We start from the raw sequence: 27,260 nt of genomic DNA on the forward strand, positions 1-27,260 counted from the left end.
ATCCTCAGTCTCACAGATTAAAGCTGGCAATTTTCTGATGGAAAAGAGTCAGTTTATCCCTCTGTGCCCTGTTTTCCAAAATGAGAGAACAAGAAAGGAAAAGCAAAAGGAAATAGAGGTTGTTTTCATTGTTGTTGATGTGATGTCATGTTGCCACCCAGGTTATATGCAGCACCTTTTCCCTGCAGAGATCTGAGTACATTTCATCCCTCTCTATGGAGAATGCTTCCTTGGACATGTTTCATAGAAGGAAAGACTTGTGCATTTTCGAGATGTGACAGACTATTTTCTGTTTCACACATTTATTGGCCGTGTGACCCCAAGCAAGTTATTTGACCAGTCTGCTCTAGTTTCCTCATCTATAAATTAGGGATAATAAAAGCACCTTCCTTCCAGAGTTGTTGTGAGGATCAAATGCAGTAATATTCATGGATGCTTTGCAAACCTTAAAATACCATATAAATGCTAGGCAGCTATCTAACACACCTACCTAACTTATCCACAAATGCTTCATGGCTCATCCATGCCTCACATCCAGAATACCCAACTACATAGCTAACTTGTGACCCAACAGGAATCCAAATGAAGTCAATCAGTCTGCTACTCCACAAACATATTGAGGGACAAAGGACATGTCCTTCCCCCAAATCACTCTCAGGTGATGTAATGAAGTATTCTGCACTGTCTTGAAGTAAATGGAACTGCTTCAGTCTGTAGTGCATTTAAGGACAGTGATCGTCTTCCTGTCTGTCTTTGTAGCCCCAATACCCATCATATGGCTATGACTCATGAGATCCTACAATCTCCAAAGCATTAAACATGAACATAACTCAGAGTGCATTGGGGCAGGGAAAGAGGAACACGGTGGGATGAACAGCCTGTGACACACAATAAGTAAGGTACTACAAAGAACCAAAGAGTAAAGGATGCCATCCAGGAAGTAGAGAAGATCCGCCATGTGGAACGAGAACAAGGAAAAACTGATAGATAGCCCCTGTGCTATACTGGTACTTTCATAATGTCAAGAAAAACCTAAGAGGGCTTGGCACATGTTGCATGGATAAGAGTGACACAGCACGGACAGGTGTGTGTGTGTATGTGTGTGTGGGGGTGTCATTTACATCACTGTAGGGAACATGCACATTTAGAGGATCACAGAACCAAATGAGTATTGCAGTATCCCCAGATGATTAGTATAGTGCTAGCCTAACACTAAGCATTTAATGAAAGCTTGTGGAATTAATTTGATATGTACAGGGACTCTAAGCAACATTGGATTAACACTTTACAAAGATGTGGTAAAGAAGATTCCTACTAAGGATATGGGAGAACAAGATGATCTCTAAACAAAATGCCTGGGACTCCAGGAGTCTATAATTCCATTCACATAATCCAGAGGGCATAGACCACAGCATAGGTGACAAGGATGTATGCATGCAGTCAGTACAGTGGACCTCAGATAGGCTCCCAAGAGCCAGCACATTCCAAAGAATTCCAGACAACCAGAGAGCCTAAGGTAAATCTGAGAGAGGGCACTAGTGTTGCAATGTGGACTCTAAAGTTTTTTGGTTTTGTTTCTAATTTTTTTTGGTTTTTAGGAAGACAATCTGTAAGGGCAAAGTAAAACACTGAAGATGTGGGACAAGAACAGAGTTTAGTAAAAGGAATGGTGACTTGTCTTTCTTTGCATATTAAAGCATTAATCTCCCCACAGGGAAGCAATTCCAGAGATTTCTCTGCAAAACTCTTCTCCAAGCATATACAATGGTGAGAAAGAACTATTCACTACTCATAAATTTAAAAGAACATGGAATAGATCCCTTGTGCTTTCAATGAATTATGGGCTCACAGAAAAAAGAAGAAAAAAACAGCTTTAGGTTTTTGTTTTTTTCTTCAGGAGGCATCTTTACTGCTTCTCAAGATTAAACATATTTTCAGATTTGGGGGGGTTTGTTGTTGTTGTTTAAGAGATAACCCTTAAAAGGTAGACAGACAAACAAATCCACATCACTTCCTCAATGTGCCTCAGGACATTTTCTTCCAACTCAAACACAAGAGATTTCTCCCAGAATGCAATTTCATCCATTCTTTTCTTAATGAAGAGTTGTCCACCCACAGCATCATAGTTTCTTCTGATAGACAGTTCTCCCTATGCAGATATGGTAAGTACCATGGGTCAGTATTTGTGCTGTGTGTGTGTTCATGGCACAAACAAATCTAAGCACTGTTAGCACCAGATGGTATCAATAAGCCCTTCCTAAAAATAAAACCCTTTTGCCTTGTAAGATACATCTTAGAAGAGTGCAAGAGAGAGAAATAAACCATCACATAGTGGAGTTTGCAAAATTACACTGCTACCATTATGCCATCAGTGGTGCCTAAGGAATTTTTTTTCTTCAGTGTACTGTGATGTTACCCATGCAGGAAGCTCCTGAGGAGGTACTTTCTCTACCAATTCAGAATGGATTTTACATAATTCAATATTTATGTCTTCTAATGGGAAGCTTTCTAAAGAAAAGAGTCAGAAGTAAAAAAAATAAGGGTATACAACACACTTAAAAATTATTAGATGAATTATGTCTATTGGACTGCAATTATCAAGCCAAATATGGCAGGTGTTTCTGGCATCCTAGGAAGTTCTCTGGGTTTGTGGATATTTCTCCAAATAGAATTTTAAATCTATATAATTAAATGGTTTCCAAGTGGCAGAGAGTTTCATTTTCCTGGTATCCTGTATTCTTCAGATGGTATGCAGATACTTTTGCAGACTGATCTAGCCAAGGCAGGTTAGGGCTCTCTTACAGAACCTAATTAATAGATTTTGGTTTTAACTCTGATATCTATTTCTAAAGGTTTAAGCTTAACATGGAACAAGGAAAGATAAAAAGTCATTGAATCACAAAATAGAGTTTAGAGAGGGCTAATACAGCTTCCAATTCATAGATTTAGAGCTGAAAGAGACATTAGAAATCATCTAATTAAAAGGTTATTAACCTGGGACCATGATCTTATTTGGGCTTTAAATATATATATATATATATATATATATATATATATATATATATCATTGCACTGCTGAGGGGAGCCAAGTCTATCACAGTTGATTATCATACAATGTTGTTGTTACTGTGTACAGTATATATACTATATATATATATATATAGTAACTGTATTTCAACATTTTTTTTCCTTTTTAGTGTATTTATTTAATGTATTAAAAAAACTTTACCCTAAGAAGGTGTTCATAAGCTTCACCAAATTGCAAAAGGGGGTCCATGACACACAAAATGGTTAACAACCCCTGATTTCATATAATGGAATACTCTTGTGCTGTAAGAAACAATGAGCAGGAAGATTTCAGAGAAAACTGGAAGGACTTACATGAGCTGATGCTGAGTGAGAGGTACAGAACCAGGGGAACACTGTACACAGTAACAACAACATTGTATGATAATCAACTGTGATAGACTTGGCTCCCCTCAGCAGTGCAATGATCCAAAACAATTTCAAAGAACTCATGATAGAAAATGTTCTTCACATCCAGAAAAAAGAACTGTGGATTCTGAATGCAGATTGCACCATACTGTTTCTACCTTTTGGCTGTTTTTTTTTTCTTTTTTGAGGTATTTTCCTTGTGTTCTGCTTCTTTCACAATATGACTAATGCAGAAATATGTTTAATGTGATTGTACATATATAACCTATATCAGATTGCTTTCTGTCTTGGAGAGTGGGGAGGGAAGGGAGGGTAGGAAAAAATTTGGAACTAAAAATCTTGTGAAAACAAATGTTGAAAACTATCTTTACATGTAACTGGAAAATAATAAAATACTTATATGATTTAAATTTTTAAAATACAGCAATTAAAAAAAAAGAACCCCTCATTTCATATAAATGAAAGTTCCTGCAGAGTTTCTCTAGTTTATCTGTAAGCCTACCTTTGCTTTTTTATTTGGAACTTCCCATGTCATGGCCAGAAGAAGGCCAAATGTGGTCCCATTGCTGCTACGCTCTACTCTTCAACTAGGCCCCTTTCCCTTTAGTGGTCAGATAGTGAAAGTTAGCTCTGCCCCTACAACAGTGGAAAAGAGAAAGGAGTTGAGTCATTTCCCATTTATACAGCCACTATTCAAAGAGGCTGCCCAAGAAGATGATCTGGAAGGTAAGTGTAAGGTGGCTTCTGTGGATTCCCATGAGATAATTCTGCATATTGGTAAAGAACCTCACTGCTCTCACAAAGCCTAAAGTGGGTCCTGAAGTTCTGTAAGACCTACCCTAAGCTATCCTCCAAAACCTACCTGCAGGTAGTGTAATAAACACAAATTATGAATCTCTTCCATCAGCCTCTCATGAAGGAAAAAATCCTCAGGTGAGAGAACATTTGGAAGTAACAATTGATAGCAACACACTTTAGTTTTTCACAAATAAAGAAGCTTTCTTTTTCTCTCTAGACCTATATATGTTTCTATTCCATCTTAAAGATTAGAATTTTCATAAATCCCTCACATATTAAGAATAGGAGACTCAGGGTTGGTTTCAGAGGATGGCACATACTCATCATTGCCATTAACCAATGAGAATAAACCCATCTCCATGCATGTATGTCATGCTTGGACTTCCCTGTGTCTTAATAGTATGCCCCCCCCCCCGGGCAGCTAGGTGGTACAGTGGATAAAGCACCAGCCCTGGATTCAGGAGAAACTGAGTTCAAATCCAGCCTTAGACATTTGACAGTTATTAGCTGTGTGACCCTGGGCAAGTCACTTAACCCCCATTGCCCTGCCAAAAAAAAAACAAAAACAAAAACAAAAAATAGTATGCCCCCCCCTTTTTTTGCAGGGCAATGAAGGTTAAGTGACTTGCCCAGGGTCACACAGCTAGTATGTGCCAAGTGTCTGAGGTCAGATTTGAACTCAGGTGCTCCTGAATCCAGGGCTGGTGCTTTATCCACTGCACCACCGAGCTGTCCCCATTATGCCCCCTTTTCCTCACTGCCTGACAACATTGAAGGCTACTTCTGGGGGCCTGGATATCCAGAATACAAAAAGTCTCACTTATATTTGCTTGGTTTCACGATAAGGAATATATTTGGCTGACACTTAAGAGATTGGGAATAAGAAGACTAGAGCGCATAGGTAGGGAACCTCCTACTGATGGGTTAGGCTTGGCCCTCAGCTCTTTTTTTTTCAATCTATCTCCCACAGATTAGTTTCTCCTCTTAGAAGCTATTATCCAGATTCCCAATAGATCTTCTGAAGGTTTTTTGGATTAAGAGCAACTAAAAAGCTAATTAGCATTTCAAAAATTATCTAAATTATTAAAAGGCTCAGAAACCCAGTATTTCAAGAAAACACTACAGGATAAAGAGTACTTTTACCTAATACTCCAGTATCTACTGAGTCTCATTCCTAGAGCTATCTTTTTGAGTAGACATATCACACTGAAACCTATGCATGATGATGTGTGTGTGTGTGTTTGGTGGGGGGCTGTTAGACCTCTTTTCCTCAAAATAGCAATCCTAAATCCAATCATTTTAGATCCTTGAAGGCTTTTATATCTCCAATAGTCCATTTTTTAAAATGCAAATTACCCTGGACAGGATCATACCTTTAGGTCATATTGGTTTACACTTTAATTATCATTTAACACCTTATCAGGGATTAGCTCACAGACTTTTGTGCAATAATGGGAGACAGTAAAAGTTAGGAGGAAAGGGAAATTCCCAAAATGATTATATGAGGAAAGGAGCTTACTGAGGCTAGAGGAAGCAGGTGCAGCCAGGGCCCCATGAACTTCACCCTGACTCCAAGTTTGGGAAGCAGTTTCCATTAGCCAAGAATCAGAGCAGAGCAGTGCATGTTATCAGTGTTTGCTCCTTAAATTGACCCCTGTAATTCTGATTTCAAAGAGTAAGTGGGTACAAAAAACAAACAAAAAGTGATAGAAAAGGAGAAAGGCAAGCATCTTTGATGTTACACCTGGCACAGTCCAAAAAAAACCCTTAGGCTGTTGGGGCCAAGATTCGAAAGAATCATTCTAGTAGAAATGTAACTTAAGCTATGTATGAACAACCTTATCAATCAATAAGTATTTATTAAGCAAGCACCTACTATGCACCAGGCATTGTGCTAAGCAATGATCATCAATGGAAACAGACTTGGCTCTGTAGTCAAAGGATCTTTGTGACTTTAGGTAAGTCATCCAAGTTCCATAGTCCCCAATTTCTCATCTGTAAAATGAAAGGGTTTGACCGAGGTCCTTTCAGCTCTAGGTTCATTATCATGATTCTTAAAACAAAACAAAACAAAAAAACCAGTTCCCTCCCCCAACTACCACTAGGGGGAGGTACAAAGTGTGACCACAGGACATGAGCTTTTCACACCAGTGGTTTCCCCAGATGCTACCCATGGAAGGGAAATACTCAGACACAACCACATCATATAACCTTCTCCGAAATCTCAGGCTGTGTAGCATTGTCCTTCCCAAGCTTCAGAAGCTCACCTGGTCCCAGCCATGGATCTGCAGCTAATTAAGTCTGCCTAAACAAAGGTAACACAGTTGTGGTCAGGCTAATTTTCCACCAGTCAGTGATGACTTTCTCTTTAAACGTTCCAGCTCCTGCTGTTGCCCAAAATCTATTTCACCTTTTACCCATATCTCTGTGGGATTTATTTAATGATGGCATGTCAGAGCTAACAGACACAGTAAGATCACATTAATGAACAGGATCCAGAGGTGCCTTCCCCTATAAGTGTATCTTTGTACTTGCCTGGTGTGCCACCTAGTCAAGTGCAGCTCATATATGCCTTGGGAATGAATACTACATCTTCACTGTCATGGAAAGCCTGCTAAAACTCCAGGCCTGCAGAACAACTGAGAAATCATAGCCCAGGTTCAGCCTTTGTTGGATGCTTGAGAAAACATTACTAAAATCATTGCTTTTCCACAGGAGCTTACCTTTGACCAGGGTCTAGAATGCTCCCCGAAGGCAAAGGAGGATCCTAAAGACAAAGTAGCCTACTTCATAATTCTGCCCAGAGCCAGCCCTCATCATTTTTTGTCTTTCTCCTCTCCTCTCGTTTTATCTTTCTAGTTCTCCCTCTGTCTCCCTTTATGTCCTCCTCTTATTGTAGGTGTGCTTTTTTTCTCCCATTCTATGGGTATCTCTCTATCTTTATATCAGTCATTCCCAATGCCTCAATATACCCCCTTCCCACTTTGGCCTCATAGAAGCCATTTCTTTCAAAACTCAACTCACCTACCACATTCTACATAAAACATGATTTCTCAGATGCTAGTGCCCCCCCACCCTTAACCAAATTGCATTTAACTGTGTTTTGTTTATTTTTTATTTACAGGCAACCAAGTGGTGTCAAAGATGGTATTGGACTGGTATTGGACTCTACAACCCAGTTTTAAATCTTGTCTCAAACACTTACTAACCTTATAAATGTGGGCAAGGCACTGAACTAGCTATTATAATGGAAGCAGTTCCCATAGTCACTGAGAGATGATGCTAAATTTTCAGTGGCGGCAAATAAAAGTTTGATTTATTGTTTTCTTGATTTCTAGACTTAAGAAAGCAATTGATCTTTACATGTAACTTGGGAATTAAAATTTTAAATAAATAAAACAATTTTTTTAAAAAAAGAAAGCAATTGAGAAAACTTAAATAATGTAGATTAAACTTCAGTGTCATGCATGTTTTCCCCCAGCAAGAGTTGTTAAATATTACAGCATATCCCTGCACTTAAACCTTTCTCTGCCTTAGTTTCCTTACCTGTAAAGTGGAGATGATAAAAGTACCTATCTCAAAAGGTGGTTGTGAAGATCAGATGAGATGGCATATTTGAAAATTGTAAAGTACTATATAAATGTTAGTTATTGTTTTGTACTTATTTTATATGTGTATGCCATATTCCTGCCCATACAAGTTCCCTTTGAGTACAAATTGTTTCCTTCTTTGAATTTCTATCCCCACCACCTAGTAGAGTGCCTGACCCATAGCAGGTGCTTAATGAATACTTGTTCATTAATTAGAGGATTTGTCTGGTTCCCTAACTCTACCTGCCCAAAATCTCCCTCATCTAACTCTTTCTCTTCTTCCATCTTTCCCTTCCTGTGTTTCACTCATATCTCCTTTCTTTCTTCTCCTATCTACCTCCTGCTTAACAGTATACAAAGTATATTTGAAAATATACTTCCATTTTGTCAATTTAATAATCAAATGAATTTGACCTTTTTATTTTTCTATTTTAAAATTTTGATTTGATTTTTATTTCTATGGAAATTGCAATGATTTTTCTTGATAGAAGAAAAATTATTTCCCATTCTTCCAAAAAAAAAAAGTGGGAGGAGAGAGGGCATTTCTAAAGGTAAGACATTCTTCTGAGTATACTGCAGTGACAATGGACAGAGCACTGGACCTGGAGTCAGAAAGAATTGTGTTCAAATCCTGCCTCGGGCATTTACTAGCTATGTAATCCTAGGCAAGTCACTTAATCGCTGTCCACCTCAGTTTCCTCATCTGTAAAATGGGGATCATAATAGCACCTAGTTCCAAGGTTAGTGAGGCTAACATGATAAAAACGTGTGAAGCACTTTGCAGACCAAAGAAAGCTCTATGAGTGCTAGGGGTGGCAGTGGTAGTGGCAATAGTTACAATTGCAGGAGCACCAGCAGCAGCAGTAGCAGTAGCAGTAGTAATAATTTAGAATAGAAATAAGGTCGCACAGATTTCAAACTCAAACTCTATTTAAAAGCAGTAATTGTTAAAATATCTGCTACTGGCTAAGAAATAGAGCAGTGTATCAGTGAAACAGATTAGGTACACAAGACACAGTATTTAATGTCCATAATAATCAAGTGTGTGAAAAATCCAAAGACCCAAGCTTTAGGAACAATAACTCACTATTTGGCAAAAACTTCCAGGAAAACTGGAAAACAGTAACCTATAACTAGGGTAACATCTTATACCATAAAACAAGATAATGTCAAAATGAGTACATCATTTACACATAAAGAGTGATACCATAAAAAAATTAGGAGATCAAGGAGTAGTTTGCCTTTCAGATCTATGGAGAAGGGAAGAATTTATGAGCAAATACAATAGAGAGAAATATAAGTTTTTAAATGGATAATTTTGATCATAATAAATTTAAAAAATTTTTATGGTAGCAAGATTAGAAGGAAATCAGAAAAAGTGAAATGGCCTATTTGTACAAACTATAGCAACTCTTTGTGGTGGTGAAAAATTAAGAGGATGCCCATCAATATGGGAATGACTGAACAATTGTGGTATATGATTATAATGAGATATTATTGTGCTATAATTAATGAGGAGGGTGATTTCAGGAAAACCAAGGAAGACTTAAATGAACTGATGAAAAGTGAAGTGAGCAGAACCAGGAGAACATTGTACATAGTAACAATGAAGAACTTTGAATGACTTAGCTATTCTCAGTAATACAATATCAAAACATTTCCAAAGAACTCATGATGAAGCATGCCATAAGCCTCCAGAGAAAGAACTGATGAACTCAGTGCAGATTGAAGCATAATATTTTTCAGAGAGAGAAGAAAGAAAGAAAGAAAGAAAGAAAGAAAGAAAGAAAGAAAGAAAGAAAGAAAGAAAGAAAGAAAGAGAAGAGAAGATCACAGAAATTTCTCTTGATATCTGGACATAAATATGCTACAGGTCTGAAGCAACATTGCTATTTTCATTATTTGTATTTTCTTCCTTCTATATTTGGTGAGTTTTCCATTCACCAATTAATGGCTCTGTTAAACCACCCAACTGCGCTGTGCATTTCACAGAATCACCATATCTCAGAGTTAGAAGAGATGGCATGTCATCTAGTCCATATGGTGGCTCAGTAAGAATCCCTATATCATACTTAAGAAGTAGTTAGCTAGCCTTTGGTTCAGTTCTTGGATCAGGAACTTTGTCCTTATGTTGTAGCTGAAATATACCGCACATGACTTTAACCAAATGCCTCTACATCAGCTTTCTAGGGCAAAGTACAGTAACTGTAATCCCTCTCCCATGTGATCCTCCAGCAGCTAGTGACTCTCCCTTTCAAAATTGACTTGCATTTATTTTCTGTGTATTCTGAACATACTTTAAAATGTACATTTTTTCCTGATGGAATGCAAACTTTGTGAGGGTATCTGTTTTGTCTTTGTGTTCTCCAGGGTTTAGAACATTGCCTGGCACACAGTAAGTAATTGATAAATGTTTGTTGTATCAACAAATCAACATCGGTTCCCTTTACCCCACATCTTGACCACAAAGAATTAATTGTTTAAAGATAATAGAAGATAAGGACAGAAAAAAAATCAAGTACTAACTAGATTAATAGAACTTACATTTTTACTTTGCTAAAATCATTCCCCTTGGCTCCTTGATCTAATATATATATATATATATATATATATATATATATATATATATATATATATATATATATATATATATATATATATATATATATATATATATATATATATATATATATATATATATATATATATATATATATATATATATATATATATATATATATATATATATATATATATATATATATATATATATATATATATATACACATATATATATACATATATATATATTCATTATCTTCACTGATTTACATGCCTGTAGAATATTTTGGATTTATCCAGAATGTCAGAAATCTTTACCTGATGTACCTTTCTTGTACAGAATATAGGCCAAGTTCCCCTGCAATCCCCCTGGGATCCAGCAATTTCCTAAGATTACCAAGACCCAGAGGCCCTTGCTAGTTTGCACATCTGCTTCATTGCCTTCTGTCAGGGCAGGATTTGGTATTAAATGTTCTTTCCAGCCACATCTTTCAGGAAATTTACAACTATGCCAATGATGACAGCTTCTTGATGTCTTCTATCCAACAAGGGATTTGGATAGAGTAACCAGTGCTATCAATTATTATGGGTGATATTTTGTAGCTAGCATTACCAAAAGCATGCATTACCTCCACATTAGACTGTAGGTGCTATGAATATAGATGCTGTGATTCATCTATACTTTTTATCTTTCCTTGCAACTATCATCATGCTGAGTATATATGTCAGACAATGAATGATTGTTAAATGAGTGGATTGGCAAGTAACTGAGGTAGAATTTGCCCTTCAAAGAATCTTCTCTTCCTCTGGTGTACTTTTTTTTTCACATTTTCATTATCACATCATCATTTTCATGGTAAATACTAATTATGATATTTTTCTTCCACAGGGAGAGAAGTCCAGACCTAATCTTTAGTATAAGGAGTCTGCAGTAAGAAAACGCATTTCATCACTGCAAATGGAAAATATCTTTACAACTTACTTAGAGTGTTGACCACAGTATTGAGAGTTTAATTGAGGTACCGATTTGCCCATGCTCATACAGTCAATATCTGTCAGAGAGGCTCATACAGAGGAGTGAAGGAGCCAGCTACTAGCTGATAGGAATTGATAATTAAATTTTTAGCATGAACATTGATACCTCAGAAATTAGCAAATGCTACAAATCAGGATATGATTTATTGTTTTGTTGATTCTCTAGACTTAAGAAAGTGATGGAGGGAGTCACGTGGTTCAATGGATAGAGCACCAGCCCTGGAGTCAGGAGGACCTAAATCTGGCCTCAGACACTTACTAGTCTTGTAATTCTGGCCAAGTCACTTAACCCTGATTGCCTTCCCCCACACACACCTGAAAAAAAGTGATGGAGAAAATGCTAATGATACAGATTAAACCTAAAAGTGTGTTCTTGGTAAATTTTTTTTTCTCTTGAAGATCTGGTTGTTAAACATTTACCAGAACACCCCTTGGCACAGAACTTGAAGTCTAGCTCTTCTGAATACAAAGTCTCTTCCCATTGTGTGCCATGCTTCCTCTCAAGTACAGGCATGTTCCACATAATATTGCCTTGCCCAACACCATTTCATGGTACAGTTATTAACACAGAACCAAACTTGACTGTAACACCCCCCAAAAAAATATTGCTATAATATCACTGTGCTAATACCCTAAAAACCAAATTAGATGGTCAGTTGTGATATATTGGGGCTTAAGCCCCAGCAATGTTAAATTCCCTTAGTCTGTTTTCTGTTTGCTTTCCATTGCTACATTACTTACTCTGTGTACATAATGATCCCATGAGATGTTACTTTTCCAAAGGGCAAGACTTTTCTGAACTATTTACCATGTTAGGCAGGAAATCCCTGTATTAGAAGCAACATGTTGTAATGGACAGAGCACTAGACTTGAAGTCAAAGAGCCTAGATTTGAATCTTTGCTCTGCCATGTTTTAACTATGTTACTGCAATCTCTCTGAGACTCAATTTCCTTGACTGAAAAAAGTGGGGAAGGAGGGATAATAAGAATATTTTCACTATTCAATTCTCAGATTACAAGGAAAGCACTTTTCAACATAAATGTGAATCATCAACATAATTATTATTGACATACCTAGTCTATACAATGCTGAGCCCCTGATATAATAATTATCAAAATAATTTACCAATATCAACTTATATATTGTTTTTAAAAATTTGGTTCCTCCTATCTATAAAAAATATAAAAACATTTCATATCCTTTTCAAATATGGGTAAGATTTTGGACTAGAAAATATAATAATGATGATTGTGATGGTTGATGATGATTAGTCCTCTAGGATTGTTGGTCATTAAGCTTATCAGAGTTTCTAAGTATTTCAAAATTGTTTGTCTTTACAATATTGTTGTCATTGTATCAGTTACTTTCCTGGTTCTACTCATTTCACTTTGTATCAGTTCATATAAGTCTTACAAGTTATTCTGAAAACACCCCTTTCATTATTTCTTATAGTACAATAGTATTCAATCATATTTAACTATCATATAGATTTGAACATCACCACAATCCTGTGAGGGAGGTACTAGAGGTATTATCATTACCATTTGACAGATATGAAAATTGAGACTCATAGAGTTTATGTGATTTACTCATAGCCACACAGGTAGTACCAGAGATGGTATTTGACCCATAGCTTCCTATAGTAGAGTTAGTAAACCTCTGACATCTTTCCAAGCTCAATATTTGATTACTCTTTGAAGTATTATCATTTCTGATTTTTACAAAAATGTTAATGAGTACCACCATTCATACAGACATTTGGCAACAGAGATAGCTAGGATCTAATTTGGTAGGAAAGGCAGTGTACAAGACTTTTTAGCAGGAAGAAAGTGTATCTTTTTCATCCATCACATGGACATTGGAGTACACTGACTCTTTTCTCTGATTTGATGTCATGTTGCCTAAAAAGGTTTAGACAGGGAAATTTGGTGATAAACAAATGAAGGAAAATTCCCCTGAAGCATCAAGAGAATTCTTATTTCTGCTATAGTATTACTGTTTTAAGCAGTCAACCAAAAAGGGCATATCAACCTAATTGTGTGAATTAGAACACTTCAGCAGAAGAAAATTATAATGTATATACTTGTTGAGATCAATTCTCCAACTTGTGGATTAGGACATGTAGCCTGATTTCTTTGACCAGTAGGCCAGAAAATGGGTTCCTGCAAAAGTGAAGATCTTTGTAGATATAGGCAGGAAAAGAAACCACCTTCCACCATGTCCCCAGAGCTTGGTAGTCAATGCTACTACCATGATACAATCAACTACATAGCTGAATTGTACATGGACCACAGGTGCTACTGCCTTGTTAAAGGTACAGATGAAGAAGACTTTTGTAGTCATTCGAATGCCGACTTGTCTTTGTATGGCCATTGCAAGCTCTTTCTGAACAATTCTGACTGTCATTTATGGAAAGGCACCAGAGGGAGCTATGGATGTTAGCCATATTGTCTTTTACTCATCAATAGGACTCTCAGGACAGTTGATTGTCAATCATACTTTAATTCCATCCCACCTCTTGAGAGGTTACAGTGGGGTCGAAAATAAATCTAAGGTGCATCAATGTTCACCATCAAATCTGTCTCAATTTGACCCATTTCCCTCCCATAGGATCTTTACCTCGGCCCCTTTGGTGCTTTCCCTAAAGATAAATAGCATTGTCTGGCCATCAAAGTCTATCCATGTCAAACAGTTGGAAGAGAGCAACAGGTGCCAACATATATTAGACTGCCATGCTTTTCCTTTTCTTTCAGGGTTCTCTTACAAAAAATTCCTGTGAGATGGTCATCACCCACCCAGGTATGACATGGCCTTCTCAAGGCCATGCCAATAACAGTCAAGTTAAAAACAGGAGCAGTTGGCTGAGAACTCCAGATGAGAATTCTTTGCTTTTCACTGGTTAAATCAAATGACAGAAGAGTCAGATGAAAGTAGGTCTTTCTCTTCTCCATGACTGCAGAGAGAGGGTTATGACATTTTCCAGGACCAAAAGAGGAGAACTGTCATGGGTTCATATTCTGTGTTTAAGAAAGAGATTAGCAAATGGGCATGGAAGCATTTCCCTCTTATTTATCTTTTTGTTAAAAATTCTCCTTTCATAGAATTAGACAGAACAGAATGAATGAGCTTTAGCTTCAGGCAAGATGCCCAATTCCATCACTCCATCATCCTGTGCCAAAATTGATCAAGTTAAAGATAATTTTATCTGATTTTTACCCAAGAAACCCAAATTTCAAATGAACAATGTTTTTTGCATTGTGCTTTGTTGATATAAATAGTAATGCATATTTATAGAGAGTTTATGGCAACTCATTAGTGATCTGTTCAACAAGTTGAACCCACTGTTGAATTAGGTGATTTAACTGTTTAAACTGAGAGTATCATTTTAGGCTTGTTTGAGTAAATATAATTCCAGACAAACAGGCAAGATTTTGAGCACAATAATTGGAGGGAAAAAACTCACTTTTAGGTCTAGTGGGACCACTTCACTGAATTTATATATATATATATATATATATATATATATATATATATATATATATATATATGTGTGTGTGTGTGTGTGTGTGTGTGTGTGTGTGTGTGTGTGTGTGCATGTGTACATATATATACATATATATATATATCAGTCTATATCATGAAAATGAAACAGCAAAACTAATAATATCCCAATTTTCTCATCTGTAAAATAAAGTTTGGTCTAGATGACCTCTAAGGTCCCTTCCTGCTCTATATTCCTATGATCTACCCTAGTAAGTCTTTTTTAAATCTACATTATGTACCATTGTGACCAGTTATATAAACTCAGAGGAAGAAAGATTTATGAATAATGAACAGAGTTATAACTAGGGCTTACTGCCTAAGGTTTTATTCCAGGGTGCCATCATCCAACAGATAAGATTTCTTTCCAAGGGAGTGCAGAAACCTGCTAGTCTCAGATGTTTCAGTTATCCATTCATCTTGTACCATTGTGAGATGGAGTTTGGGGGCGTGGAGACGATGAACCACAAAGTTCCCACTCATTTCCCAAGGGCCACCTTCCACCACAAGGCTCCAGTCCCAATTTCAGCACCTCTCCTGTTTTACTTACTTCTATTCAACCTCTCCCCACCCTGTCTCCTGCAAAGGTTGCCTAGTGTGACTCCAACGACCAGAGCAGACTATCTTCTGCACATATTACACATTACCGATCCCTTCTCAGGTGAATCTGCCCCACTCACCAGACTTCCTAATGATATCTCTGATAATTAGTTAAGCATATGTTTTAGGCTAAAAAGCTTTAATGGCATCCAAGGGACCCCAAGCCAATTGGCACAGATATTTTAATCACTGAATTATTCTAAGCATAAATGTGCCACTCATTCCCCCCAATAGAGAGATGTGCAAACGAATGACTAACTAAATAAGAAATTGAGATTAGCAAGGGTTATTGTGATCTTTCCGTCCACTTTGCTTTGTTATCCTTTGCCTTTTTCATGTCCAGCTTTCTATTCAAAATTCAATAACTACTTAATTAGCACCTACTATGTGCAAGACATTGTAATAGGCTCTAGGGATACAAACGCAGGGGGGAAAATACTCCCTACCTTCTTGGAGGTATCTATCTACATTCTATATATACTCATATCGATGTAATCACTAGATGATTTGAAAAGAGAGAGCACTGAGAAAGAGGAGAAAAGTAATCAAGGAAATCAAGATGATATTAATTCATATACATGACATACCCCTCCTATTCCCCTTCCTCATTAACCTGGGAACTCCAGAGGCAACAATGAGAAGCATGTTCAGTTTGTTGTCAAAAGACATGGGTGAAAAAAAAAATTTTTTTTTAAATAAATAAATAAAAAGGGGCAGCTAAGTGGCGTATTGGATAAAGCACCAGCCCTGGATTCAGGAGTACATGAGTTCAAATCCTGGCTCAGACACTTGACACTTACTAGCTATGTGACCCTGGGCAAGTCACTCAACCCCCATTGCCCCGCAAAAAATAAATAAATAAATAAATTTAAAAAAATAAATAAATAAAAGACATGGGTACAAAGGCCACCTCTGCCACTTAACAGTTGTGTAACCTTGAGCCATTAGACTCTCTGGCCTCTATTTTGCATCTATAAAATGAGGGGGTGGGACTAGATGGCTGATAAGGTTCCTGCCAATTCTAGATCAATGCTCTTGTGATCCTTGAGGGCAGAGACTGAGTCATATTCATCAGTGTATCCCCAGCACCTTTCATATAGCATATGTTTAATAAATATTTGTTGAATTGACCACTTAACACAATCCTTTTGAAAAATGACCTTGAAATATAAACTATCATTAAAATCTCCAAAATGGTTCTACAGTTGTTCCTGGACCAACCACATTCTAGAGTTAAGAAAAATAAGGAAGAATTTGACTCCCTATCAAATTTATGAGTGAGAAAAATGGAGCATGTTATTAACTCTTCAGGTCCAAATTCTTTTGACAGAATATTGAATCCAATTTGCTAGTTAGAAAGGAATGTATAGAGATAATTAAAGTATTCTCTTTTTTTCTTTTAATCTGGTGGGGAGGAAGGAGAGGATGGGAGAGAGCATTTAATTAAGATAAAACCAAAAAGACACCCAAAGGCTAACACTTTTTTTATTTTTAATTAATGGTCCTCTAGCCACAAATGTTATGTTCATCAATAAATCTAGATATAGAGCCACAGAGTTGATAGGCAGAGACAGGGCTTGGTCAATTATGTTTGCTATTTTCTTTATCAGTAAAATGAATGGACTAGACTTGATAATCCTTGAGATCCCTTACAATCCTAACATATTGTGATTATAGACATACACATGAGAGCTTTAAATCTTTCATTCATTTTTGCATTCAATAAATAGTTGTTAAGAAGGTTAGGCATTCTGTTAGGCAACTGGGGCTAGACAAAGATATAGAAAACATGGTCCCTTATGTATCCTTTTCCTCTTTCTCTTCTGCCATTCCCTACCCTACACCTTCCTGGGGGATTTGTGGTGTGACCTGCTTCAATTTGGGTAGACTATCCTCTATATCTATGGCCTATCTCCTATTACATGAATATGCCCCAGACACCAGAGTTCCTAGTTATGCCTCTGCTAATTAGCCATGGTATCTGGCACATAGGAAGCACTTAATAAATGCTTGCTGGCCACTTTCTGAATGATCTTAAAGAGAAGTATATTGTCAATGTTTTTGGTTCCATTGCCTCTTTCAGAAATTGGCTCAGCTGCTTAATTTGTCCAATAACAAGTTTTCTGACATTTAAACTAAAATGTATTATTGCTCCTCAAATCAACTAACAAAAACTCCTGCATATTATGCATTTACTCACAAAGAGCAGGTAGACAAATTTCTTCCCATACCTGTTGCCCAAATCATGCCTAGCTAATTTCCTTGATCATTCCTCCAAATCAGGTTCTTCTAGAACTGCATTTATATGAGGAGAATAAAAAGGCCACAGCATAGCTGACACAGGGTTTCAGAATGACTTCTCCTGGCCCGTTGATTGGGTAGCAGAATGGATGGATCATACAGTGATCCTGGTCTATTGTTAAGATGTCAGAACTGACTTAACTTTGTTGTGACCTATTATTTTCCTTATCTAAATATCAACTACATTTGAAGCAACCATCATATGGTCAATTAAATTTCCTCCATCCTCCTAATAGCCCATCGTTGAGCAAAGAACTAGAGAATGACAAGTGTGGATTTGATGTGGTCATTAAGAAGGCAAGACTTCATTGTTCCACAGAGTATTTGGGTATCTGATCAGTGACCAACAGAGTATAACCTGAGCTTCTAGTATTTTTCCAAAGGTAGATTGGAGTACTTTCTATTTTTCATATTGGGTGGATCCTCTATGGGCAAACATATAGAGGAGAGTTATATAGGACAGAAGCTACAATCTGAATCATTGGAGAGAATACTGTCATCTATGAGATCACAGAACTATTGGAGGATTAGAAGTTGAAGTGGGAGCACAGAATTTGGAACTGGAAGGAATTTTAAAAGTTATCTAGTACCATCATCTCTTTTTATAGAGTAGGAAACTGGTGTAATTTCCTGAGATCACACTGGGAGTCAAACTGAAGGGCTTTTGACTCCAAAGACGGTAGGGAAGGGGGAATGGGCCTAGTTTGCTACCATTGGAAATGGAACCTGGCCTGCTCTGTTTGGTGGGGGAGACTGATCTTGATGTAAATGCATGTTTCACAATCTAATCATCTTAAACCCCATATTGAGCCAACTAATCGTGATGCTGATGGTTGTTCAACAACTGACCTGAAAGGGGTCATTCTGTGCCAGCTTAGAGACAGACTACAATATCTCTCTCTGTCTTTGTTTCTGTCTCTCTGTCTCTTTCCTTCTTTCTGTGTGTGTTTCTCTCTGTCTCTGTCTTTATCTTTGTCTGTCTTTGTCTCTCTGTTTCTCTGTGTCTCTCCATCTCTCTCTCTCTCTCTCTCTCTCTCTCTCATCTTATGAAGTTCTCTCCCCTCCCTTTCTCCCATTATTCTGTTGTAAGTAGAATCTGGGCATGTGTACCATAGACAATTCACAACAATTCCTTGTGCAACCAAATACAACATAGAAATACAGCATCTTTTAAGGCATATATTCTAATTAAGAAGCCAGCACTATCTCACAAGTAACAGGTCTTCCAAACATATTGCAGGGGTTTCAGCTGCCTGTTGATTTTAATTTCATTAAAGGAAAATAAAAAATTCCACAGTAAGCTATTAAAAAAAAAAAGCTGGAAAACGAATATATTGCCATTAAAATGACCTCGGGCTACTCAGCATTGCACACTGCCATCTAGTGTAGAGTCTATCTTTTAACTCCAAATGTGAGATTGGAGTCTTCAAGGATCTGAATACACTGTATTTCTTAAGCAGATTTTTTCCCCCTGGAAAGACAGGTTTGAAACATATTTATTCATAATTGCTTCAAGAGAAGAAGTCTATTGGGAAGAAAATGAGATTACACATTCAATAAAACCAGGCCTGTCACATAAATTAAGATAAGGAAGATCTGGTTGTATTAGCAAATATGAAAAGTTACAGATTTGGGTCGTGAAGGCATGAAATGTTTCCCCTCCAAAAAATGAAGTAACTTTTTTTTCATTCTCTGTATCAAATATGCTGAATTTGTTACCATGAAAGTGATGGACGCTCATACTCTAAATGGAATGTGCAGTCATCTAGCTAGTTTAGTGCATTAGGATGTTCAAAAAGACATTTGATGATGTTCAATAACTACTAATAACACTTTAAAACATTTGTTGCCGGCATAGTTATAATCTCCACTTTTCTACAGGTTATCATTTCAATTTCAGGTGCTTTGTTCTTTCATTTCAACTATTTTCTTTTCTAACTTTGTATGTCATTTCTTCCTGCTTGTGTTGATCCAAAGATTTACCTAATATCACTCATTTTTCCCTCCAACTCACTCACAGTAACAGGGGTGCTTACCAGCTATAAAAATTGCTAGAAGGAAAGTTTGGGAGATCACCACAATTCTTTCCAGTAAAATTGAAGTCTAAAAAAATCAGGACTGCAGGTTTCAGTCAATCAATAAACACATACTAAGCACTAGAGATACAAAAGGAAGCAAAAGGCAGTCCCTGACCTTAAGGAGCTTACAATCTAATGGCAAAAGACAAGATGCAAAACAATATATAAAAAGTAAGTTATACATAGGATAAATAAGAAAAAATCAATAGAAGTAAAGCACCAGAATTAAGAGGGTTGGGGCTTAAGTAAATCCTTTAGATAAGTCCTATAGGATTCTTTCATCATTAGTTATGTCCACATAGCCCAAAATAAAGTGTAGATTCAATTACAAGCTATCCAGTACATTGACCATGCCAACTGGATCATTGCCAAATCTCTCATCCTTTACTGTACATAGGTTATTTCATTTGGTCCTCACAGCAATCCCGTGAGGTAAATGTTATTATTCCCATTTTACAGATGAAGAAACAGAAGATGAAAGAATGTAAGTGACTTTCCCACACAGCTCATAAATATCTGAGCAAATAAATATCTCAAAAATATTTTGAACATACTGATTTAAACTCAGGTCTTTCTGGCTCCAAGTTCAGTGTTCTCATTTACTGTGCCACCTAGCTGCCTCATGTTCAGGATCCTAGGCAAAAATCCCTGAGTAATAATCATCATTTTAAATATTGACAGATTAGCCACCTCGTTTCCATGCATTCATTGGATAAGTGCTGATTAAGTGCCTACTGTATGAAAAGTACTTCATATTTAAAAGCATGACCCAAGAAAACACAGTTTTGTATACTACCTCTGCTTACAATGGCAAAAATAAGACTCAGGATAATTATGCTCCTTGTCAGTGAAGATTTCAAAATTCCTTTGTCCACTTCCAGAGTTTACAAGTTATGGCAAAATAATACTGGGAAAAAAATCTAATATGAGATAAATATGCCCAATTAATATCTTTTCAATAAATGAGAAGATCTCATATATGAAGATAATTAGAATTTTGAGAATGTATCATAAAACTTTGTTTTGTAGTTCTAGACCTATAATTGCATACACTCTGGGAAGTCCCAGAATGGAAAGTCCTTCAGCAGTCCATCTATAAGTTAGAGTCTTATAGACCTTCCTGAGGCACTGATCCAGAGTCACATAGTTAGTATGAATCATAAGGAGGACCTGAATTCAGGTCTTCTGGACACTTAGTTCAGTTCTCTATTTCCTATATCATATTGCCTCTCACATAGAACTTTTTAAAAGTTTAAAATAATGTATCTTATTTGCCAAAACTTGTGAAAAGAACATCCTCTGGCCAAGGGTTTAAAAAGCTGCTGTAAATACACACACACACACACACACACATACACCCCTTTACCTCAATTCCATCAATACATCAGATGTTTGGAAATTCTTTAAAACAGAATTATTTCAAAGAAATATTGAGTAAGTATTAAAGAAAATAATTATAACTAATAAATCTCCAGGGACCAGAACATAATTATAGCATGATAAGGTTTATATTAAAATAACATTTCCAAAATTGATTTATTCCACCAATTTTCTCTTTACTTAATCTTAGGCATGTAACACTATGCATATAGTGTATCCTGAAAGAGTATATCCTAAAATTCCTCTATGATCCATGACACAAGGATCTCTCAGCCAACTTTTTAAAATTTAGTCAAATAACCTGTAAAATGCATGCCCTAAGGGCTTGAAAACAAGACTTGCATGTCAAAATAAAATTGGCTGTGAAACAAGGTAGGAAATTTAGAAAAAGACAGCAAGATACTAAATTACACATTAACATTTTAACTTGTGGTTATTTTATAGTATGTGTCCCTACTTATTAAAATTCCCATATCTGTGAAGAGTAAAAATGTATTATTGGCATGTCTGTTACTTGTGATTTCTCAGTGTAGTCAATAGCTAGGGATTAGTGACTGTGAATCAGGCAAAATGGAGATGGGTATTCAGTAAGCATTTCACTCTCTAATTATAATGATTCCATTAAAAAAAATAAAACTTTGGATTCTCAGATGTTAGATACTTACCTGGAAACTGCTATGCATGTGGTTGCTAAGGGATATGAATTCAGTTTGCAGGGTTTGTTTTTTTTTTTTTCTTGCTCTGCCTTTCCGAGAATCGCCCCCTTGGGTTTTACCTCAAGGTGGTGAAAGTTAATTCTGCTCCCCACATGGAGATTTACAATCCTTGTACTGGGAGACACTCCAAGGTCTCACACAGGGTCTGAATTATCTTCAAGTCACAAAATTTAGAATGAGTATCTGTTGAAGTAAGCCCTTTGCCTAAAGTTAATGGTTTTCCTTTTCACATACGTAAAATGGAATGGTATTACTTATCCATGAAATTTCACTAATGAATTATTCTATTATAAGCTACTGCCCTTTCAGCATGTTGTCGGAAATGATCTGAAAATTGGAGTCATTCCATCAGTTTGGGCCCAGAAATTGGGTGCAAAGTCTTATCTCCATATGGGTGATTTTGAGCCCTGGGTTTCTGAACCCCAAATTCTGTAATAGACTTTCTGCATGTAGCTCTGGCTCTGTGCTTCAACAGATGAGATGCCCAGGCTAGAAATCTTAATGTCTGTCTGGTCATTTTTTATGCCTCTATCACATACCATATCAGCAACAAAATGTGGATTGAAACATACCTTATTTGCCATCATCCTACCATCAGTAAGTGTTAACTTCCCAATTATCAAACAGAATGTTCTTTTTAAAGGGACAGGAGGAGATATTTTAACCAGCAAACACATCTTTTCAATTGAGAGGGAGCTTCAGCCTGTATTCCATGCACATTTTATAACCTTTCAAGGGCAATCTTCTTATGTCACATTTTAAAGAATTAACTAGAAAGGCATTTCCATAGGAAGAGCAATTTAACATTAGAACAAATCTCCCAAATTCACATTTGCTGTAATCTACTTATCATATGGAAATTGATCTTTTATGCTGTATTTCCAGGGCTCAGTTTGGACTGATCTCTGAAACTGACATAACCAAGATAATGCCTTGCTCTTTACACTGGGTAAACTGACAATTCCTGTCTTGCTTGCAACCTTTATCTCATTGAACTTCTTACTCAACATAAACTGCGCTTCCTTGCCTGTGATTTTTTTTTCTTCCTCGGTGAATGGTTTAACAGCCCAGTAGTCTGCAGTAAGTCAGCTTCCTCTAATGTCTAGTCCAAAATCCACTAGAAAGAAGACTCCCAGTACCTTCTGTTGGGTGCCCAACTTTTGATCTGTGAAGCTCACCTACCAAAAGGTTATCTGGTCCCTGCCTTAAACCAACGATAATAATAGCAACAACAACAACAATAATAATCACTTAACTCTTTCCATTAGGTTTTGCTTTTTGCCTTTGTTGTTTGTTTGGGGTTTTTGGAGGGGAGGCATTTTATAGACCTACACATTTATATAAGCAAATTCTTCCGCTGCGGGAGGGGGGGCGGTGTTGAAGGGAATGGAAAAATATACACAGAATGCATTCCCCCCCCAAGTCGTGAGATACACAAATTCCTAAATATACATCTAATCCTCAAAGGAGACAAGGAGGGGAAGAGGGTGGAGGAGAAGAGAAAAGAAGAGAAGAAGCAAGTCTGCATTTTTAAAATAACAGCATCAGAAAAATCCACCAGGTTTTTCCGGTAAGTTTTGGACAACAGCAGCAACAGCCTAATAAAAATGCGCATCCTCACCCTTAGAAATGAATGTCTTCTCCCCAGCCAGCAGCAGCTCCTGGGTCTGTCTCCTGCATCTCCTCCGGGGCAGCGGTGGCAGGAGCCACTAAAGTGGGAGGAGATTTTGGACGGGTGGGGAGGGAGGAGGGGCAAACCAGGTATCTAGAGCTGGACTCCAGCAACCACTCCACATCACAGTAGTCACCAGCCAGCCCTGTTGCCCGGTCGTTCCACACAGGCATCAGTCCCTGGAGTCTGTACTTGTCCTCCCGCTAAGTTAGGGTGAGAGGAGCTAGGAAGCCAGGGTCTAAGCAGGGGAAAGGAAAACGGGGAAAGATACAGATCCCCAGGCTAAGACCAACTGCTATTAACCGTGCATTTGGGATCTCTATTGAGTTCGGGATTGCAATAGGGGTTGGGGGTGCAATACAACAATTGCATGTGATGGAGTTGGGGAGAGACACAAGGGAAGCAAGGAAGAGATAGATGCTGTGGTTGGCAGCTGAGAGTCCCCACCAGCAAGCTCTCTCGGTTTGAGATGCAGCAGCTCAGAGTCTAGGACAGGGATGGCACGCAGTAGCACCAGAGAGAGCCAGATAGCCAGCAGATCCATGCATTAGCCGTGCAGGTGGGCAGTGCCCAGGAAGGTCAGCCATGGGTACACCTGAAGACACCTGAGAGTGTGTGCACGATCGGGGGGAGGGGGGAGTCGAGCAAGGAGCTGTCCGGATAGCAAAGACAGGTGAAAGGACCAATAGACCAATAGACCATCAGTTGGAAGAATGGATGGAGGGTGCAGGAACGGGTCGGGGGAGGGTGGTGAACAGGGTAGCCCAACTGAGAAACTTGCCGCGCAATAGAGAGTGGCGTCTGTCCATCCTCCCCCTACCCCAGCCCCGGACACTCACCGGTGCTCCCCTAAACCCATTCCAGGGCAGTACCGCTTTTCCACCTCCCCACCCCAGCCCATGCAGCCCCGACAATATTCCCTGAGAGTCCTTGGAAATAAGAGGCAAGAATTACCTCTCCGGAAGGACAAGGGGCTGGGGGCTTGCAGAGGCGGCCGAAGGTGTAGACAGGCAGTAGCACCACAGACTTTTAGCTCGACTTTCCTCCTTCGGAGTGTATGTGTTTGTGTGTGCGTGCGTGTGTGCGTGTATATATATGCGCGCGTGTGTGCGTGTAGAAGGAGCTGTAACCTGCTATTTATAGACTGGAGTCTCCAGCACCTCTGGCTGAAAAACCAAGAGGAAATGAGCAGAGCAGAGAGAAGCAGGGGCAGCCGCGGTGGCGGAGGCAGCAGCACTGGGCACAGGCAGCAGGCTCAGAAAGAGACGCACGCACACATCCCTTTCCACCACCACCCCCCTTCTTTCCTTTCCTCTTCTCTCCCTCCCTCCCTCCCTCTGTCCTCTCTGCCAGCCCTGCCACACGCGCTGCTGCCGCCAGAGAAGTTGTCACAAGCGCCCGCTGCTGCTCACACACCCCCTGGCACAAATGCTACTTTCTTCCCCCTCCTCTTCTTCCTACTCCACCTCCTCCATCTCTTCCTCTTCCTCCTCCTCCTCCTCCTCCTCCTCTCTTTCCTCTCCTTCCTCCAAGCCATCTTCTTCCAATGTCACCAGCAGATTAGCGGTAGCAGCAAGGACACTGGCTCAGCTCCCTTCGCAGTCCTATAGTGAAATTTGTGTTCCCTGACCCCCTCAGGCCAAAGATGAGAGAAAAGACGTCCTTGGCTTCCTTCCTTGCCCTGCCGAGTGAGGCTGCTATAGGTCTTCACTTCCCTTGGGAGGGACCTAGTCTAGAAAGGGAAAGGCAGAGCTGCAAAGCAGAGGGTCAGAGGTGATCTGGTGCAGCCAACTCGGAGGCCGCCGCCGGCGAGCTAGAGAAATCAGAGAGAAGGAGGGAGACTGTGGCCTTAAGCATCCAGGCTCGTTGAGTCTGCCACAGCCCAGGACCACATCCAGCCCTGAGATTCTATTCTCCCAGGACCCCTCCACATCTGGACTCTGTGCATTGGCTTGCCTTTCAAAACAAACCCCTATTTATTACTCACGCAAATACACACACGCTAGGGCAGCTTGATCTCTCACTAGCAACACCATGACGTGAACAATCACAATTGGGGGTGTGTGGGAAGGGGGGCGCAAATCCCTACGGGTTATGCATAGTCTGATCAAAGAGCGGGAGCTCTGGGTTAGGAAACTCCGCGCCTTCATTCCCTTATCAGTGTTGTGATACACCAGTACATGTCTGGACAACATAGGTACTTGCCCTTACAGGCTCCTTAGAGGTGCCACCTGGTGGTTTTCTCTGGAAGACCTATTCTCTTTTCTGACAGGACTACACACAGGTACCTGTCCTGATTTCCCCTCCTACTATGACAGAGGGCTTGCCTTTCTTTCCTCCCTTACTTTCTTTTGTACCAACATACAAAAAGGAGAGGAAAGATGTCTTTGGCCCCCTTCCCTGCCAATCCGAGTCATCACTTTTTCTGCCACTTACAGTCTTAGAGACTGTAACCTAGAACGTTAAGAAGCTAAATAAATTACCCATAGTCCCACAGTCCCGTTCATGTCAGACAGGATTTCAACCCAGGTCTTCCTGGATCCATTGCCAGCTCTATATCCATTCCGCTATGTGTTACCTCTCCTTTTTATAAAAAGATCTATATGTGGGTGTTTGGAATGTGGAGTGGAAGGGGAGATTCATTCAAGCTTGTAGTGAGGGCTGTATCATTTGCCTGCCCTCTTCCCTGACTTTAGCCCTGTAGAAAATGTAATGAGGTAGGACTCTCTGAAGGCACCCTTGCTGTCACCTACCACAATTACCACCCTCAGTGTCTGTAATCCTCATCCTTCTTCCCACCTCTCCCAATCTCTTCTGTTAACTCCAAATCAGTATGTTATAGTGGAAAGAATGCCAGATCTGAAGTCAGAAGACTGGGGTTCAAAGCCCATCTATTTTATCATTACTTTTATGACACCAGACAAATCATCTCACTTCTGTGGGTCTTAGTGTTCTTCTCTGTAAAATGAGATTGGACTAGAGTATTTCTGAATACACCTCAACCTTAATCTATGTTCCTATAAGAACAAAGAGCCAGGGGAAGTTGGGGCACGAGGGGCACAAAAAATAACTTGTCCTTGAGCTGCCTCAAAATGCATAATTCACTTCTTTTTATTATAATTTTTATTTCCCCCCAATTACATGTTAAAACAAATTTTAACATTTTTTTAGTTTTGAGCTCCACATTCTATACCTCCCTCCCCTCCCCACAACAGTAAGTAATCCTGATATAGGTTATACATGTGAAATCATGTAAAACATTTCCATATTAGTCACTTTGTATAAAAATATTCAAATTTTAAAAAGGATGAAAGAAAGAATTTGAACACTTCTTGAGAAACTGATCACAGTTCTAATCATTTAGTCCAGGGGCTCAACAGTTTTTGTGTCCTGGACCCCTTTGGCAGCATGGGGAAGCCTGAGGACTCCTTCTCAGAACAACTTCTTTAAATGAATAAACTAAAATGCAAAAGATTACAAAAGAAACAAATTATATTAGAATATAATTATCAACATGTTTTTAAATCAAGTTCACAGACCAAAGGTTAAGAA

At 38.5% G+C, this 27,260-nt stretch overlaps 1 protein-coding gene across 3 annotated transcripts in view; it reads right to left on the reverse strand.

Annotated features, from left to right (window-relative positions):
• The window catches only part of INPP4B (inositol polyphosphate-4-phosphatase type II B), a 965,936-nt gene extending 940,993 nt beyond the window's left edge, over positions 1-24,943 (reverse strand). For 2 of the 3 annotated variants that reach the window (XM_043973131.1, XM_043973128.1), the window contains exon 1: positions 24,663-24,943. The gene's annotated coding sequence lies outside the window, so the exon portion shown is untranslated. Of the gene's footprint in view, positions 1-23,657; positions 23,746-24,662 lie in introns of all 3 variants that reach the window. The other variant, XM_043973129.1, reaches the window with a different exon arrangement.
• Positions 24,944-27,260: the final 2,317 nt, after the last annotated feature.

This window comes from Dromiciops gliroides, chromosome 6, assembly GCF_019393635.1.
Source record: "Dromiciops gliroides isolate mDroGli1 chromosome 6, mDroGli1.pri, whole genome shotgun sequence".
NCBI lineage: Eukaryota > Metazoa > Chordata > Mammalia > Microbiotheria > Microbiotheriidae > Dromiciops > Dromiciops gliroides.